Source organism: Oncorhynchus nerka, linkage group LG13 (assembly GCF_034236695.1).
Source record: "Oncorhynchus nerka isolate Pitt River linkage group LG13, Oner_Uvic_2.0, whole genome shotgun sequence".
Classification (NCBI taxonomy): domain Eukaryota; kingdom Metazoa; phylum Chordata; class Actinopteri; order Salmoniformes; family Salmonidae; genus Oncorhynchus; species Oncorhynchus nerka.
In genome coordinates, this window is record NC_088408.1 from 94,852,471 (window position 1) to 94,867,802 (window position 15,332).

Sequence of the window (15,332 nt, forward strand, 5' to 3'; positions counted from 1 at the left end):
TCATGTAATGACAGACTACGAACAGAGGGAGTGAGAGAAGACTGAAAGAGATAGAGAGAGAAAAAAAACAGAGAGAGAAAGAGACAAACTACCCACAAAATGAGGTGGAAACTAAGCTGCACTTCCTAACCTCCTGCCAAATGTATGACCATATTAGAGACACATACTTCCCTCAGATTACACAGATCCACAAAGAATTTGGAAACAAACCCAATTTTGATAAACTCCCATATCTACTGGGTGAAATACCAGTGTGCCATCACAGCAGCAAGATTTGTGACCTGTTGCCACAAGAAAAGGGCAACCAGTGAAGAACAAACACCATTGTAAATAAAACCCATATTCGTGTCTATTTAATTTTCCTTTTGTACTTTAACCATTTGCACATCATTACAACAATATATGTGCATAATATGACATTTGTAATGTCTTTATTATTTTGGAACTTCTGTGAGTGTAATGTTTACTGTTAATTTTTATTGTTTATTTCACTTTTGTATATTATCTACTTCACTGGCTTTGGCCATGTTAACATGTGCCAGCAGCATCCCAACCTGAATCACACTTCTAACTTACTACTGAAGTTAACCAGGGTTGGTCCCTGGATGGGAGACCAGATGCTGCTGGAAGTGGTGTTGGAGGGACAGTAGGAGGCACTCTTTCCTCTGGTCTAAAAAAATATCCCAATACCCCAGGGCAGTGATTGGGGACATTGCCCTGTGTAGGGTGCTGTCTTCTGCATGGGATGTTAAACGGGTGTCCTGACTCTCTGAGGTCCGTAAAGATCACATGGCACTTATAGTAAGAGTAGGGGTATTAACCCTGGTGTCCGGGCTAAATTCCCAAGCTATCCCTCATACCAGAGCAGTCACCTAATCATCCCCAGCTGACAATTGGCTCATTCCTCTCCCCTGTAACTATTCCCCAGGTTGTTGCTATAAATGAGAATGGTCTCAGTCAACTTACCTGATGAAATAAAAACATGTTTCCCATGCCAATAAAGGCCCTTGAATTGAATTGACAGAGAGAAACAGTATGTGTTTCCCTCTGTTCTTGTGTACACAGTACCAGTCAAAAGTTTGGACACACCTACTCACTCATTATTTGTAATATATTCTACATTGTAGAATAATAGTGAAGACATCAATACTATGAAATAACACAATCATGTAGTAACCAAAAAAGTGTTAAACGAATCAAAATATATTTTATATTTGAGATACTTCAAATTAGGCACCTTTTGCCTTGATGACAGCTTTGCACACTCTTGGCATTCTCTCAACCAGCTTCATGAGGAATTCACCTGGAATGCAATTCAATTAACAGGTGTGCCTTCTTAAAAGTTCATTGAAGGAGTGATATCAGCTCTAGCTGTCTATATGTTTTATGGGAAAGGGGTGTCTCCATAATGACCCATCTAAATAGCCTACCTACAACTGGTAACAAGTTGTCACCACGTTGCTCTGTCTCTGTTACTCAGCTGTCTCTGCCTTAGCACTCTCTCAACCAACGGACACACACCTCTCCGGCCCACTCACTCACTCACTCCACTCACTCACTCACTCACTCACTCACTCACTCACTCACTCACTCACTCACTCACTCACTCACTCACTCACTCAACTCACTCACCTCACTCAACTCACCTCACTCAACTCACCTCACTCAACTCACCTCACTCAACTCACCTCACTCAACTCACTCACTCCACTCAACTCACTCCACTCAACTCACTCCACTCAACTCACTCCACTCAACTCACTCACTCCACTCAACTCACTCACTCCACTCAACTCACTCACAACTCACCTCACTCAACTCACTCACTCCACTCACTCCACTCACTCACTCCACTCACTCACTCACTCACTCCACTCACTCACTCCAGTCACTCCACTCACTCCACTCACTCACAGCCTGTCCACTGCCTGATGGTCAGCAGCGGGTCCCAGTGATATACAGTACCAGTCAAAAGTATTAGAACACCTACCAATTATGGGGTTTTTCTTTGTTTTGACTATTTTCTACATTGTAGAATAATGAAGTATGAACTATGAAGTAACACATATGGAATCATGTAGTAACCAAAAAAGTGTTAAACAAATCAAAATATATTTTATATTTGGGATTTTTCAAAGTAGCCACCCTTTGCCTTGATGACAGCTTTGCATACTCTTGGCATTCTCTCAGCCACCTACACCTGGAATGCTTTTCCAACAGTCTTGAAGGAGTTCCCACATATGCTGAGCACTTGTTGGCTGATTTTCCTTTTCCTTCACTCTGCGGTCCAACTCATCCCAAACCATCTCAATTATGTTGAGGTCGGGTGATTGTGGAGGCCAGGTCATCTGATGCAGCACACCATCTCTCTCCTTCTTGGTCAATTAGCAGTTACACAGCCTGGAGGTGTATTGGGTCATTGTCCTGTTGAAAAACAAATGATAGTCCCACTAAGCGCAAACCAGATAGGATGGAGTATCGCTGCAGAATGCTATGGTAGCCATGCTGGTTAAGCGTGCCTTGAATTCTGAATAAATCACAGACAATATCATGAGCTAAGCACCATCACACCTCCTCCTCCATGCTTCACAGTTGGAACCACACATGCAGAGATCATCCGTTCACGTACTCTGCGTCTCACAAAGACACGGCGGTTGGAACCACACACCTCCTCCTCCGTGCTTCACGGTGGGAACCACACACCACCTCCTCCATGCTTCACAGTTGGAACCACACATGCAGAGATCATCCGTTCACGTACTCTGCGTCTCACAAAGACACGGCGGTTGGAACCAAAAATCTCAAATTTGGACCCATCCATCAGAAGAACTGATTTCCCATGGTTTAATGTCATTAGCTCATGTTTCTTGGCCCAAACAAGTCACCTCTTCTTATTGGTGTCCTTTAGTAGTGGTTTCTCTGCAGCAATTCGACCATGAAGGCCTGATTCACGCAGTCTCCTCTGAACAGTTGAAGTTGAGATGTGTCTGTTACTTGAACTCTTTGAAGCATTTATTTTGCTGCAATTTCTGAGACTGGTAACTCTAATGAATTTATCCTCTGCAGCAGAGGTAATTCTGGGTCTTCCTTTCCTGTGGTGGTCCTCGTGAGAGCCAGTTTCATCGTAGCGTTTGATGGTTTTTGCGACTGCACTTCAAGACATTTTTCAAAGTTCTTGATATTTTCCTCATTGACTGACCTTCATGTCTTAAAGTAATGATGGACTGTCATTTCTCTTTATTTATTTGAGCTGTTCTTGCCATAATATGGTAAATGACCAAATAGGGCTATCTTCTGTATACCACCCCTACCTTGTCACAGCACAACTGATTGGCTCAAATGCATTAAGAAGTTAAGATATTCCACATATTAACTTTTAACAAGGCACACCTGTTAAAGGAAATATATAGGCGATCTTAGCTAAGTCATCAGCTCAGATGGATAGTTATGAGAATGCTGTTTGTTAGGGGTCTCTTCCTCTCTCCCCCCCCCTCTCCCTCTCTTTCTACCCCCCCCCCCCTTTCTCCCTCTCTCTCTTCTTCCTCCCCCTCCCTCCCTCCCCCTCCCTCTGTTCGAGGCAATTTTTGGAACTGCTGAGTGCCAGGCTTCCTGACAACAACACAGACAGACAACAGAAATGGGGATATCAGCTTGTGACACTCACCCTCACAGAGACACAGCCAAGGCACAAGGCACTTACTCTCACAGAGACACAGCCAAGACACTCACCCTCACAGAGACACAGCCAAGGCACTCACCCTCACAGAGACACAGCCAAGGCGCTCACCCTCACAGAGACACAGCCAAGGCGCTCACCCTCACAGAGACACAGCCAAGGCGCTCACCCTCACAGAGAAACAGCCAAGGCGCTCACCCTCACAGAGACACAGCCAAGGCACTCACCCTCACAGAGACACAGCCAAGGCACTCACCCTCCCAGAGACACAGCCAAGGTACTCACAGTCACAGAGACACAGCCAAGACACTCACACTCACCCTCACAGAGACACAGCCAAGGCACTCACACTCACATAGACACAGCCAAGACACTCACCCTCACAGAGACACAGCCAAGGCACTCACAGTCACAGAGACACAGCCAAGACACTCACACTCACCCTCACAGAGACACAGCCAAGGCGCTCACCCTCACAGAGACACAGCCAAGGCGCTCACCCTCACAGAGACACAGCCAAGGCGCTCACCCTCACAGAGACACAGCCAAGGCGCTCACCCTCCCAGAGACACAGCCAAGGTACTCACAGTCACAGAGACACAGCCAAGACACTCACACTCACCCTCACAGAGACACAGCCAAGGCACTCACACTCACAGAGACACAGCCAAGACACTCACCCTCACAGAAACACAGCCAAGGCACTCACAGTCACAGAGACACAGCCAAGACACTCACACTCACCCTCACAGAGACACAGCCAAGGCACTCACCCTCACAGAGACACAGCCAAGGCGCTCACCCTCACAGAGACACAGCCAAGGCGCTCACCCTCACAGAGACACAGCCAAGGCGCTCACCCTCACAGAGACACAGCCAAGGCACTCACCCTCACAGAGACACAGCCAAGGCACTCACCCTCACAGAGACACAGACAAGGCTTCTCTTTCTTTTCCTCTGCCTTTGTTTTTCCACTTCTCCTTTTTGTTTTTGTGGCGAGCACCTCTGGTGACTGGTGTCTCTCTGCCTTTCAGAGAGTCTAGCCGGTCAGCTTGCCTTCGTTATATCTCTCCTTCTCTCTCTTCGCTTTCTTTTGCTCTTTCTTCCTCTCTTGGCCTCCTCAACCTGAATAGGGATTTAAGAGAGAAACGTTGTTCCCAAGTCCAGTGCTCATCAGGCTGTTCTAGTGCTGTGGTTTAGTGGCTCTTTCTACTCCCTTCCCGTCCTGGTATGCCCAACAACACTAACCCAACAACACTAACCCTAACCCTCCCTTTCCCTCAGTAACTCTTTAACAGACACATAAACCCTCCCCTCTCTCCCTCCCTTTCCCTCAGTAACTCTTTAACAGACACATAAACCCTCCTCTCTCTCTCTCTCTCTCTCTCTCTCTCTCTCTCTCTCTCTCTCTCTCTCTCTCTCTCTCTCTCTCTCTCTCTCTCTCTCTCTCTCTCTCTCTCTCTCTCTCTCTCTCTCTCTCTCTCTCTCTCTCTCTCTCTCTCTCTCTCTCTCTCTCTCTCTCTCTCTCTCTCTCCTCTCTCTCTCTCTCTCTCTCCTCTCTCTCTCTCTCTCTCTCTCTCTCTGCTTCCCCATCCTCCACTCTCTCCACCCCATCTCTCCACTCTCTCTCTGCTTCCCCATCTCCTCCACTCTCTCTCGCTCTGCTTCCCCATCTCTCTCTCTCTCTCTGCTTCCCCTTCTCCTCCACTCTCTCTCGCTCTGCTTCCCCTTCTCCTCCACTCTCTCTCGCTCTGCTTCCCCTCCACTCTCTCTCGCTCTGCTTCCCCCTCTCTCGCTCTGCTTCCCACTCTCCTCAACTCTCTCTCGCTCTGCTTCCCCCTCTCTCTCGCTCTGCTTCCCACTCTCCTCCACTCTCTCTCGCTCTGCTTCCCCCTCTCTCTCGCTCTGCTTCCCACTCTCCTCCACTCTCTCACTCTGCTTCCCACTCTCCTCCACTTTCTCTCGCTCTGCTTCCCCCTCTCCTCCACTCTCTCTCTACTTCCCCATCTCCTCCACTCTCTCTCTACTTCCCCATCTCCTCCACTCTCTCTCTGCTTCCCCCTCTCCTCAACTCTCTCTCGCTCTGCTTCTCCTCCACCCTCTCTCGCTCTGCTTCCCCCTCTCCTCCACTCTCTCTCTACTTTCCACTCTCTCTACTTCCCCATCTCCTCCACTCACTCTCTGCTTCCCCTTCTCCTCCACTCACTCTCTGCTTCCCCTTCTCCTCCACTCTCTCTCGCTCTGCTTCCCCTTCTCCTCCACTCTCTCTCGCTCTGCTTCCCCTTCTCCTCCACTCTCTCTCGCTCTGCTTCCCACTCTCCTCCACTCTCTCTCACTCTGCTTCCCCTTCTCCTCCACTCTCTCTCGCTCTGCTTCCCCCTCTCCTCCACTCTCTCTCGCTCTGCTTCCCCTTCTCCTCCACTCTCTCTCGCTCTGCTTCCCCCTCTCCTCCACTCTCTCCCACTCTCCTCCACTCTCTCTCTCACTCTGCATCCCCTTCTCCTCCACTCTCTCTCGCTCTGCTTCCCCCTCTCCTCCACTCTCTCTCGCTCTGCTTCCCATTCAACTCTCTCTCGCTCTGCTTCCCCCTCTCGCTCTGCTTCCCCTTCTCCTCCACTCTCTCTCGCTCTGCTTCCCACTCTCCTCCAGTCTCTCTCGCTCTGCTTCCCCCTCTCTCTCGCTCTGCTTCCCCCTCTCTCTCGCTCTGCTTCCCCCTCTCTCTCGCTCTGCTTCCCACTCTCCTCAACTCTCTCTCGCTCTGCTTCCCCCTCTCTCTCGCTCTGCTTCCCACTCTCCTCCACTCTCTCTCGCTCTGCTTCCCCCTCTCTCTCGCTCTGCTTCCCCATCTCCTCCACTCTCTCTCTGCTTCCCCCTCTCCTCAACTCTCTCTCGCTCTGCTTCCCCTTCTCCTCCACCCTCTCTCGCTCTGCTTCCCCCTCTCCTCCACTCTCTCTCTACTTCCCCATCTCCTCCACTCTCTCTCTGCTTCCCCATCTCCTCCACTCTCTCTCGCTCTGCTTCCCCTTCTCCTCCACTCTCTCTCGCTCTGCTTCCCCTTCTCCTCCACTCTCTCTCGCTCTGCTTCCCCTTCTCCTCCACTCTCTCTCGCTCTGCTTCCCCCTCTCTCGCTCTGCTTCCCACTCTCCTCAACTCTCTCTCGCTCTGCTTCCCCCTCTCTCTCGCTCTGCTTCCCACTCTCCTCCACTCTCTCTCGCTCTGCTTCCCCCTCTCTCTCGCTCTGCTTCCCACTCTCCTCCACTCTCTCACTCTGCTTCCCACTCTCCTCCACTTTCTCTCGCTCTGCTTCCCCCTCTCCTCCACTCTCTCTCTACTTCCCCATCTCCTCCACTCTCTCTCTACTTCCCCATCTCCTCCACTCTCTCTCTGCTTCCCCCTCTCCTCAACTCTCTCTCGCTCTGCTTCCCCTTCTCCTCCACCCTCTCTCGCTCTGCTTCCCCCTCTCCTCCACTCTCTCTCTACTTTCCACTCTCTCTACTTCCCCATCTCCTCCACTCACTCTCTGCTTCCCCTTCTCCTCCACTCACTCTCTGCTTCCCCTTCTCCTCCACTCTCTCTCGCTCTGCTTCCCCTTCTCCTCCACTCTCTCTCGCTCTGCTTCCCCTTCTCCTCCACTCTCTCTCGCTCTGCTTCCCACTCTCCTCCACTCTCTCTCACTCTGCTTCCCCTTCTCCTCCACTCTCTCTCGCTCTGCTTCCCCCTCTCCTCCACTCTCTCTCGCTCTGCTTCCCCTTCTCCTCCACTCTCTCTCGCTCTGCTTCCCCCTCTCCTCCACTCTCTCCCACTCTCCTCCACTCTCTCTCTCACTCTGCATCCCCTTCTCCTCCACTCTCTCTCGCTCTGCTTCCCCCTCTCCTCCACTCTCTCTCGCTCTGCTTCCCATTCAACTCTCTCTCGCTCTGCTTCCCCCTCTCGCTCTGCTTCCCCTTCTCCTCCACTCTCTCTCGCTCTGCTTCCCACTCTCCTCCAGTCTCTCTCGCTCTGCTTCCCCCTCTCTCTCGCTCTGCTTCCCCCACTCTCTCGCTCTGCTTCCCCCTCTCTCTCGCTCTGCTTCCCCCTCTCCTCAACTCTCTCTCGCTCTGCTTCCCCCTCTCTCTCGCTCTGCTTCCCACTCTCCTCCACTCTCTCTCGCTCTGCTTCCCCCTCTCTCTCGCTCTGCTTCCCACTCTCCTCCACTCTCTCACTCTGCTTCCCACTCTCCTTCACTTTCTCTCGCTCTGCTTCCCCCACTTTCTCTCGCTGCTTCCCACTCTCCATCCACTCTCTCTCTCTCGCTATGCTTCCCCCTCTCCTCCACTCTCCCTCTCTACTTCCCCATCTCCTCCACTCTCTCTGCTTCCCCACTCTCTCTCTGCTTCCCCCTCTCCTCAACTCTCTCTCTGCTTCCCCTTCTCCTCCACCCTCTCTCGCTCTGCTTCCCCCTCTCCTCCACCCTCTCTCTGCTTCCCCATCTCCTCCACTCTCTCTCTGCTTCCCCATCTCCTCCACTCTCTCTCGCTCTGCTTCCCCATCTCCTCCACTCTCTCTCGCTCTGCTTCCCCTTCTCCTCCACTCTCTCTCGCTCTGCTTCCCCTTCTCCTCCACTCTCTCTCGCTCTGCTTCCCCCTCTCCTTCACTTTCTCTCGCTCTGCTTCCCCCACTCCTCCACTTTCTCGCTCTGCTTCCCCCTCTCCTCCACCCTCTCTCGCTCTGCTTCCCCCTCTCCTCCACTCTCTCTCTGCTTCCCCATCTCCTCCACTCTCTCTCGCTCTGCTTCCCCATCTCCTCCACTCTCTCTCGCTCTGCTTCCCCATCTCCTCCACTCTCTCTCGCTCTGCTTCCCCTTCTCCTCCACCCTCTCTCGCTCTGCTTCCCCCTCTCCTCCACCCTCTCTCTACTTCCCCATCTCCTCCACTCTCTCTCTGCTTCCCCATCTCCTCCACTCTCTCTCGCTCTGCTTCCCCTTCTCCTCCACTCTCTCTCGCTCTGCTTCCCCTTCTCCTCCACTCTCTCTCGCTCTGCTTCCCCTTCTCCTCCACTCTCTCTCGCTCTGCTTCCCCTTCTCCTCCACTCTCTCTCGCTCTGCTTCCCCCTCTCCTCCACTCTCTCTCGCTCTGCTTCCCCCTCTCCTCCACTCTCTTTCGCTCTGCTTCCCCCTCTCCTCCACTCTCTCTCGCTCTGCTTCCCCCTCTCCTCCACTCTCTCTCTACTTCCCCTTCTCCTCCACCCTCTCTCTGCTTCCCCATCTCCTCCACTCGCTCTCTGCTTCCCCATCTCCTCCACTCTCTCTCGCTCTGCTTCCCCATCTCCTCCACTCTCTCTCGCTCTGCTTCCCCCTCTCCTCCACTCTCTCTCTACTTCCCCCTCTCCTCCACTCTCTCTCTGCTTCCCCATCTCCTCCACTCTCTCTCTGCTTCCCCTTCTCCTCCACTCTCTCTCGCTCTGCTTCCCCTTCTCCTCCACTCTCTCACTCTGCTTCCCCCTCTCCTCCACTCTCTCACTCTGCTTCCCCCTCTCCTCCACTCTCTACATTTTACATTTACGTCATTTAGCAGACGCTCTTATCCAGAGCGACTTACTCTCTCGCTCTGCTTCCCATTCAACTCTCTCTCGCTCTGCTTCCCATTCAACTCTCTCTCGCTCTGCTTCCCCCTCTCCTCCACTCTCTCTCGCTCTGCTTCCCCCTCTCCTCCACTCTCTCGCTCTGCTTCCCCCTCTCCTCCACTCTCTCTCGCTCTGCTTCCCCCTCTCCTCCACTCTCTCTCGCTCTGCTTCCCATTCTCCTCCACTTCCCCTTCCTCTACTCTCTCTCGCTCTGCTTCCCATTCAACTCTCTCTCGCTCTGCTTCCCCCTCTCTCTCGCTCTGCTTCCCACTCTCCTCAACTCTTTTCTCTCTTTCAACCACTCTCCCTTTAGCTCTCAGCCCCCCTATCTTTCTTTCTCTCCTCTCTGCTTATCGTCTCTGTTCCTCCCAGCTGGTAGTTTCAGGCGTGTTCTCTGCTCAGTCAGCACTGAACACATTTAGAGAAGGGGGGGGGCTTCTGATTGGCTGGGGGAGGGGGGCTCAGCTGGAGTAGTTGAGAATCTGATTGGCTAGGTGGAGTGCAGGGGAAGCCAAAGCTCCACCCACCTGCTCAGTCTGTTTTCAGAAGCAGAGAGAGCAGAGAACGCTCTGAAAACAACCTTTCTCTCTCTGTGTGTGTGTGTGTGTGTGTGTGTGTAACAAGTGTTTCTATGTATATGGTTGTAATGTGTTTATACATAAATGGGAGTGAGTATGTATGTATGAGTATGTAGCTTACTTGTGTGAGTGTGTTCAATCGTCACGTTGTTTCTTCCACTATGTGTTGTCACTAAATAGCTCTCACCCAGTTAACATGGTGTTCACTATTACCACACACACACACACACACACACACGCTAACAGGAAGTGAAGCTCCTGTAGTTTAGCTGATAAAGTGTGTTCTCTGTGCCCAAAGATAAGCCCTCTGCTCTGCTGCAGGAGAAAACCCCCAGTGTGTAAGAGGATGGGGGATGGGGGTTGCAACACTGGGGTGTATATTTACATTTTCATTCTCTTAGGCACCAGACAGCATTTATTTACAAATGGTTAGTTAACACACACACAGTTAGCTTTCCCACAACGGTGTCAATCATCAGTTCCTCTAAACCAGAAGCTGTAACCTGCTAGTTCATGTTTAGGAAGGTTGAAAGAAGGCATGTGTGAGAGTGAGAGTGTGTGTATGTGGATCAAATCAAATTTTAGTTGTCACATGCGCCGAATACAACCGGTGTAGTAGACCTTACAATGAAATGCTTACTTACAAACCCTTAACCAACAAGGCAGTTTTTAAAAAATACAACAAAAAAAGTAAGAAATAAGAATAACAAATAATTAAAGAGCAGCAGTAAAATAACAATAGTGGGGCTTTATACAGGGGGTACCGGTACAGAGTCAACGTGGAGGCTATATACAGTGGGTACCGGTACAGAGTCAACGTGGAGGCTATATACAGTGGAGTCAACGTGGAGGCTATATACAGTGGGTACCGTACAGAGTCAACGTGGAGGCTATATACAGTGGGTACAGAGTCAATGGGAGGCTACAGAGTCAGAGTCAACGTGGAGGCTATATACAGTGGGTACCGGTACAGAGTCAACAGAGTCAAGAGTCAATGTGGAGGCTATATACAGGGGGTACCAGTAGAGTCAAGTGTGGAGGCTATATACAGAGTCAATGTATATACAGGTATAGAGTCAATGTGGAGGCTGGAGTAGAGTCAATGTGGAGGCTATTTTTCAAAGTGGATTTCACCTTTATTTAACCAGGTAGGCTAGTTGAGAACAAGTTCTCATTTGCAACTGCGACCTGGCCAAGATAAAGCATAGCAGTGTGAACAGACAACACAGAGTTACACATGGAGTAAACAATTAACAAGTGAATAACACAGTAGAAAAAAAAGAGTCTATATACATTGTGTGCAAAAGGCATGAGGAGGTAGGCGAATAATTACAATTTTGCAGATTAACACTGGAGTGATAAATGATCAGATGGTCATGTACAGGTAGAGATATTGGTGTGCAAAAGAGCAGAAAAGTAAATAAATATAAACAGTATGGGGATGAGGTAGGTAAAATTGGTTGGGCTATTTACCGATAGACTATGTACAGCTGCAGCGATCGTTTAGCTGCTCAGATAGCAGATGTTTGAAGTTGGTGAGGGAGATAAGTCTTCAACTTCAGCGATTTTTGCAATTGGTTGGAGGCCGAGGTTGGAGTAGCCAGGAGGAAGGCATGGCCAGCCGTTGAGAAATGCTTGTTGAAGTTTGATGCTCATGGATTAGGGGGTACCTGTATAGATTCAATGTGCGGGGGCACTGGTTAGTTGAGGTAATATGTACATGTAGGTAGAGTTAAAAAAGTGACTATGCAAAGATAATAACAGAGAGTAGCAGCAGCGTAAAAGAGGGTGGGGAGGCAATGCAAATAGTCTGGGTAGCCATTTGATTAGATGTTCAGGAGTCTAATGGCTTGGCGGTAGAAGCTGTTTAGAAGCCTCTTGGACCTAGACTTGGCGCTCCGGAATCGCTTGCCGTGCGGTAGCAGAGAGAACAGTCTATGACTAGGGTGGCTGGAGTCTGACAATTTTTAGGGCCTTCCTCTTACACCACCTGGTACAGAGGTCCTAGATGGCAGGAAGCTTGGTCCCGTTGATGTACTGGGCCGTACACACTGCCCTCTGTAGCGCCTTGCGGTCGGAGGCTGAGCAGTTGCCATACCAGGCAGTGATGCAACCAGTCAGGATGCTCTTGATGGTGCAGCTGTAGAACCTTTTGAGGATCTGAGGACCCATGACCAAGTCTCCTGAGGGGGAATAGGTTTTGTCGTGCCCTCTTCACGACTGTCTTGGTGTGCTTGGACCGTGTTACTTTATTGGTGATGTGGATGCCAAGGAACTTGAAGCTCTCAACCTGCTCCACTACAGCCCCGTTGATGAGAATGGGGGAGTGCTCGGTCCTCCTTTTCCTGTAGTCCACAGTCATCTCCTTTGACTTGATCACGTTGAGCGAGAGGTTGTTGTCCTTGCACCACACGGTCAGGTCTCCGACCTCCTATAGGCTGTCGATGATCAGGCCTACCACTGTGTCATCAGCAAACTTAATGATGGTGTTGGAGTTGTGCCTTGCCGTGCAGTCATGCCGTTCAGTCATGAGTGAACAGGGAGTACAGGATGTGGCTGAGCATGCACCCCTGAGAGGCACCAGTGTTAGGATCAGCGTGGCGGATGTGTTGTTACCTACCCTTACCACCTGGGGGCGGCCCATCACGAAGTCCAGGATCCAGTTGCAGAGGGAGGTGTTTAGTCCCAGGATTCTTAGCTTAGTGATGAGCTTTGAGGTCACTATGGTGTTGAACGCTGAGCTGTAGTCAATGAATAGCATTTTCACATAGGTGTTCCTTTTGTCCATGTGGGAAAGGGCAGTGTGGAGTGCAATAGAGATTGCTTCATCTGTGGATCTGTTGGTACGTTATGCAAATTGGAGTGGGTAGTAATTTAGGCAGGTTACCTTAGTGTTCTTGGGCACTATGGTGGTCTGCTTGAAACATGTTGGTAGTAAAGACTCAGTCAGGGACAGGTTGAAAATGTCAGTGAAGACACTTGCCAGTTGGTCAGCGCATGCTCGCAGTACACATCCAGTCATCCGAAACAGCTGATTCTCTCATGCATGTTTCAGTGTTACTTACCTCGAAGCGAGCACAAAGTTATTTAGCTCGTTTGATAGGCTCGTGTCACTGGGCAGCTCTCGGCTGGGCTTCCATTTGTAGTCTGTAATGTTTTGCCCTGACGCATCCGACGAGCTTCAGAGCTACTGTAGTACGATTTGATCTTAGTCCTGTATTGACGCTTTGCCTGTTTGATGGTTTGTCGGAGGTCATAGCGGGATTTCTTTTAAGCTTCCGGGTTAGAGTCCCGTTCCTTGAAAGCGGAGGCTCTACCATTTAGCTCAGTGCAAATGTTGCCTGTAATCCATGGCTTCTGGTATGTACGTACAGTCACTGTGGGGACAACGTCCTTGTTTTTGAAAGAAAGGCACATTTATTGTCCATTAAAATAACATCAGATTGATCAGAAATACAGTGTAGACATTCTTAATGTTGTAAATGACTATTGTAGCTGGAAACTGCAGATTTTTGTATGGAATATCTACATAGGCGTACAGAGGCCCATTATCAGCAACCATCACTCCTGTGTTCCAATGGCACGATGTGCTAGCTAATCCAGGTTTATCATTATAAAAGGCTAATTGATCATTAGAAAACCCTTTTGCAATTTTGTTAGCACAGCTGAAAACTGTTGCTCTGATTAAAAAAGCAACAGAATTGGCCTTTAGACTAGTTGAGCATATGGAGCATCAGTATTTGTGGGTTTCGATTACAGGCTCAAAATGGTCAGAAACAAAGAACTTTGTTCTGAAACTCGTCAGTCTATTCTTGTTCTGAGAAATGAAGGCTATTCAATGCGAGAAATTGCCAAGAAACTGAAGATCTCGTAAAATGCTGTATCCTACTCTCCTTCACAGAACAGTGCAAACTGGCCCTAACCAGAATAGAAAAAGAGGAGTGGGAAGCCCCAGTGCACAACTGAGCAAGAGGACAAGTATATTAGTGTCTAGTTTGAGAAACAGATGCCTCACAAGTCCTCAACTGGCAACTTCGTTAAATAATATCTGCAAAACACCAGTTTCAATGTCAACAGTGTGGAGACAACTCCGGGATGCTGGCCTTCTAGTTCGTACTGCGAGACGCCTAAGACAGGGCTACAGGGAGACCAGATGGACAGCTTATCGTCCTCGCAGCGGCAGACCACGTGTAACAACAACTGCACAGGATCGGTACATCCGAACATCACACCTGCGGGACAGGCACAGGATGGCAACAACTGCCCGAGTTACACCAGGAACGCAGAATCCATCCATCATTGCTCAGATTGTCCACAATAGGCTGAGAGAGGGTTTGTAGGCCTGTTGTAAGGCAGGTCCTCACCAGACATCACCGGCAACAACGTCGCATATGGGCACAAACCCATCGTCACTGGACCAGACAGGACTAGCGAATAGTTCTCTTCACTGACAAGTTGCAGTTTTGTCTCACCAGGGGTGATGGTCGGATTCACGTTTATCGTCAAAAGAATGAGCGTTACACCGAGGCCTGAACTCTGAAGCAGGATCGATTTGGAGGTGGAGGGTCCGTCATGGTCTGGGGCAGTGTGTCACAGCATCATCGGACTGAGCTTGTTGTCATTGCAGGCAATCTCAATACTGTGCCTTACAGGGAAGACATCCTCCTCCCTCATGTGGTACCCTTCCTGCAGGCTCATCCTGACATGACCCTCCAGCATGACAACGCTGTGCATTACAGGGAAGACATCCTCCTCCCTCATGTGGTACCCTTCCTACAGGCTCATCCTGACACGACCCTCCAGCATGACAACGCTGTGCATTACAGGGAAGACATCCTCCTCCCTCACGTGGTACCCTTCCTGCAGGCTCCTCCTGACATGACCCTCCAGCATGACAACGCTGTGTGTTACAGGGAAGACAACCTCCTCCCTCATGTGGTACCCTTCCTACAGGCTCATCCTGACACGACCCTCCAGCATGACAATGCTGTATGTTACAGGGAAGACATCCTCCTCCCTCATGTGGTACCCTTCCTGCAGGCTCATCCTGACATGACCCTCCAGCATGACAACGCTGTGTGTTACAGGGAAGACATCCTCCTCCCTCATGTGGTACCCTACCTGCAGGCTCATCCTGACATGACTCTCCAGCATGACAATGCTGTGTGTTACAGGGAAGACATCCTCCTCCCTCATGTGGTACCCTTCCTGCAGGCTCATCCTGACATGTCTCTCCACAGCATGACAATGCCACCAGACATACTGCTCGTTCTGTGCGTGATTTCCTGCAAGACAGGAATGTCAGTGTTCTGCCATGGCCAGCGAAGAGCCCGGATCTCAATCCCATTGAGCACATCTGGGACCTGTTGGATCGGAGGGTGAGGGCTAGGGCCATTCCCCCCAGAAATGTCTGGAAACTTGCAGGTGCCTTGGTGGAAGAGTGGGGTAAAATCTCACAGCAAGAACTGGCAAATCTG

The 15,332-nt window shown here is 50.3% G+C and overlaps 1 protein-coding gene across 3 annotated transcripts in view; it reads right to left on the reverse strand.

Moving 5' to 3' along the window:
* LOC115119639 (atos homolog protein B-like) overlaps window positions 1–15,332 on the reverse strand; it is a 56,963-nt gene that overhangs the window by 29,525 nt on the left and 12,106 nt on the right. Inside the window, exon 2 of one of the 3 annotated variants that reach the window (XM_065026867.1) lies at window positions 4,595–4,801. The exons of 1 other annotated variant lie outside the window; for it this stretch is intronic. The gene's annotated coding sequence lies outside the window, so the exon portion shown is untranslated. Of the gene's footprint in view, window positions 1–4,594; window positions 4,976–15,332 lie in introns of those variants that run through there. One more of the 3 variants, XM_065026868.1, reaches the window with a different exon arrangement.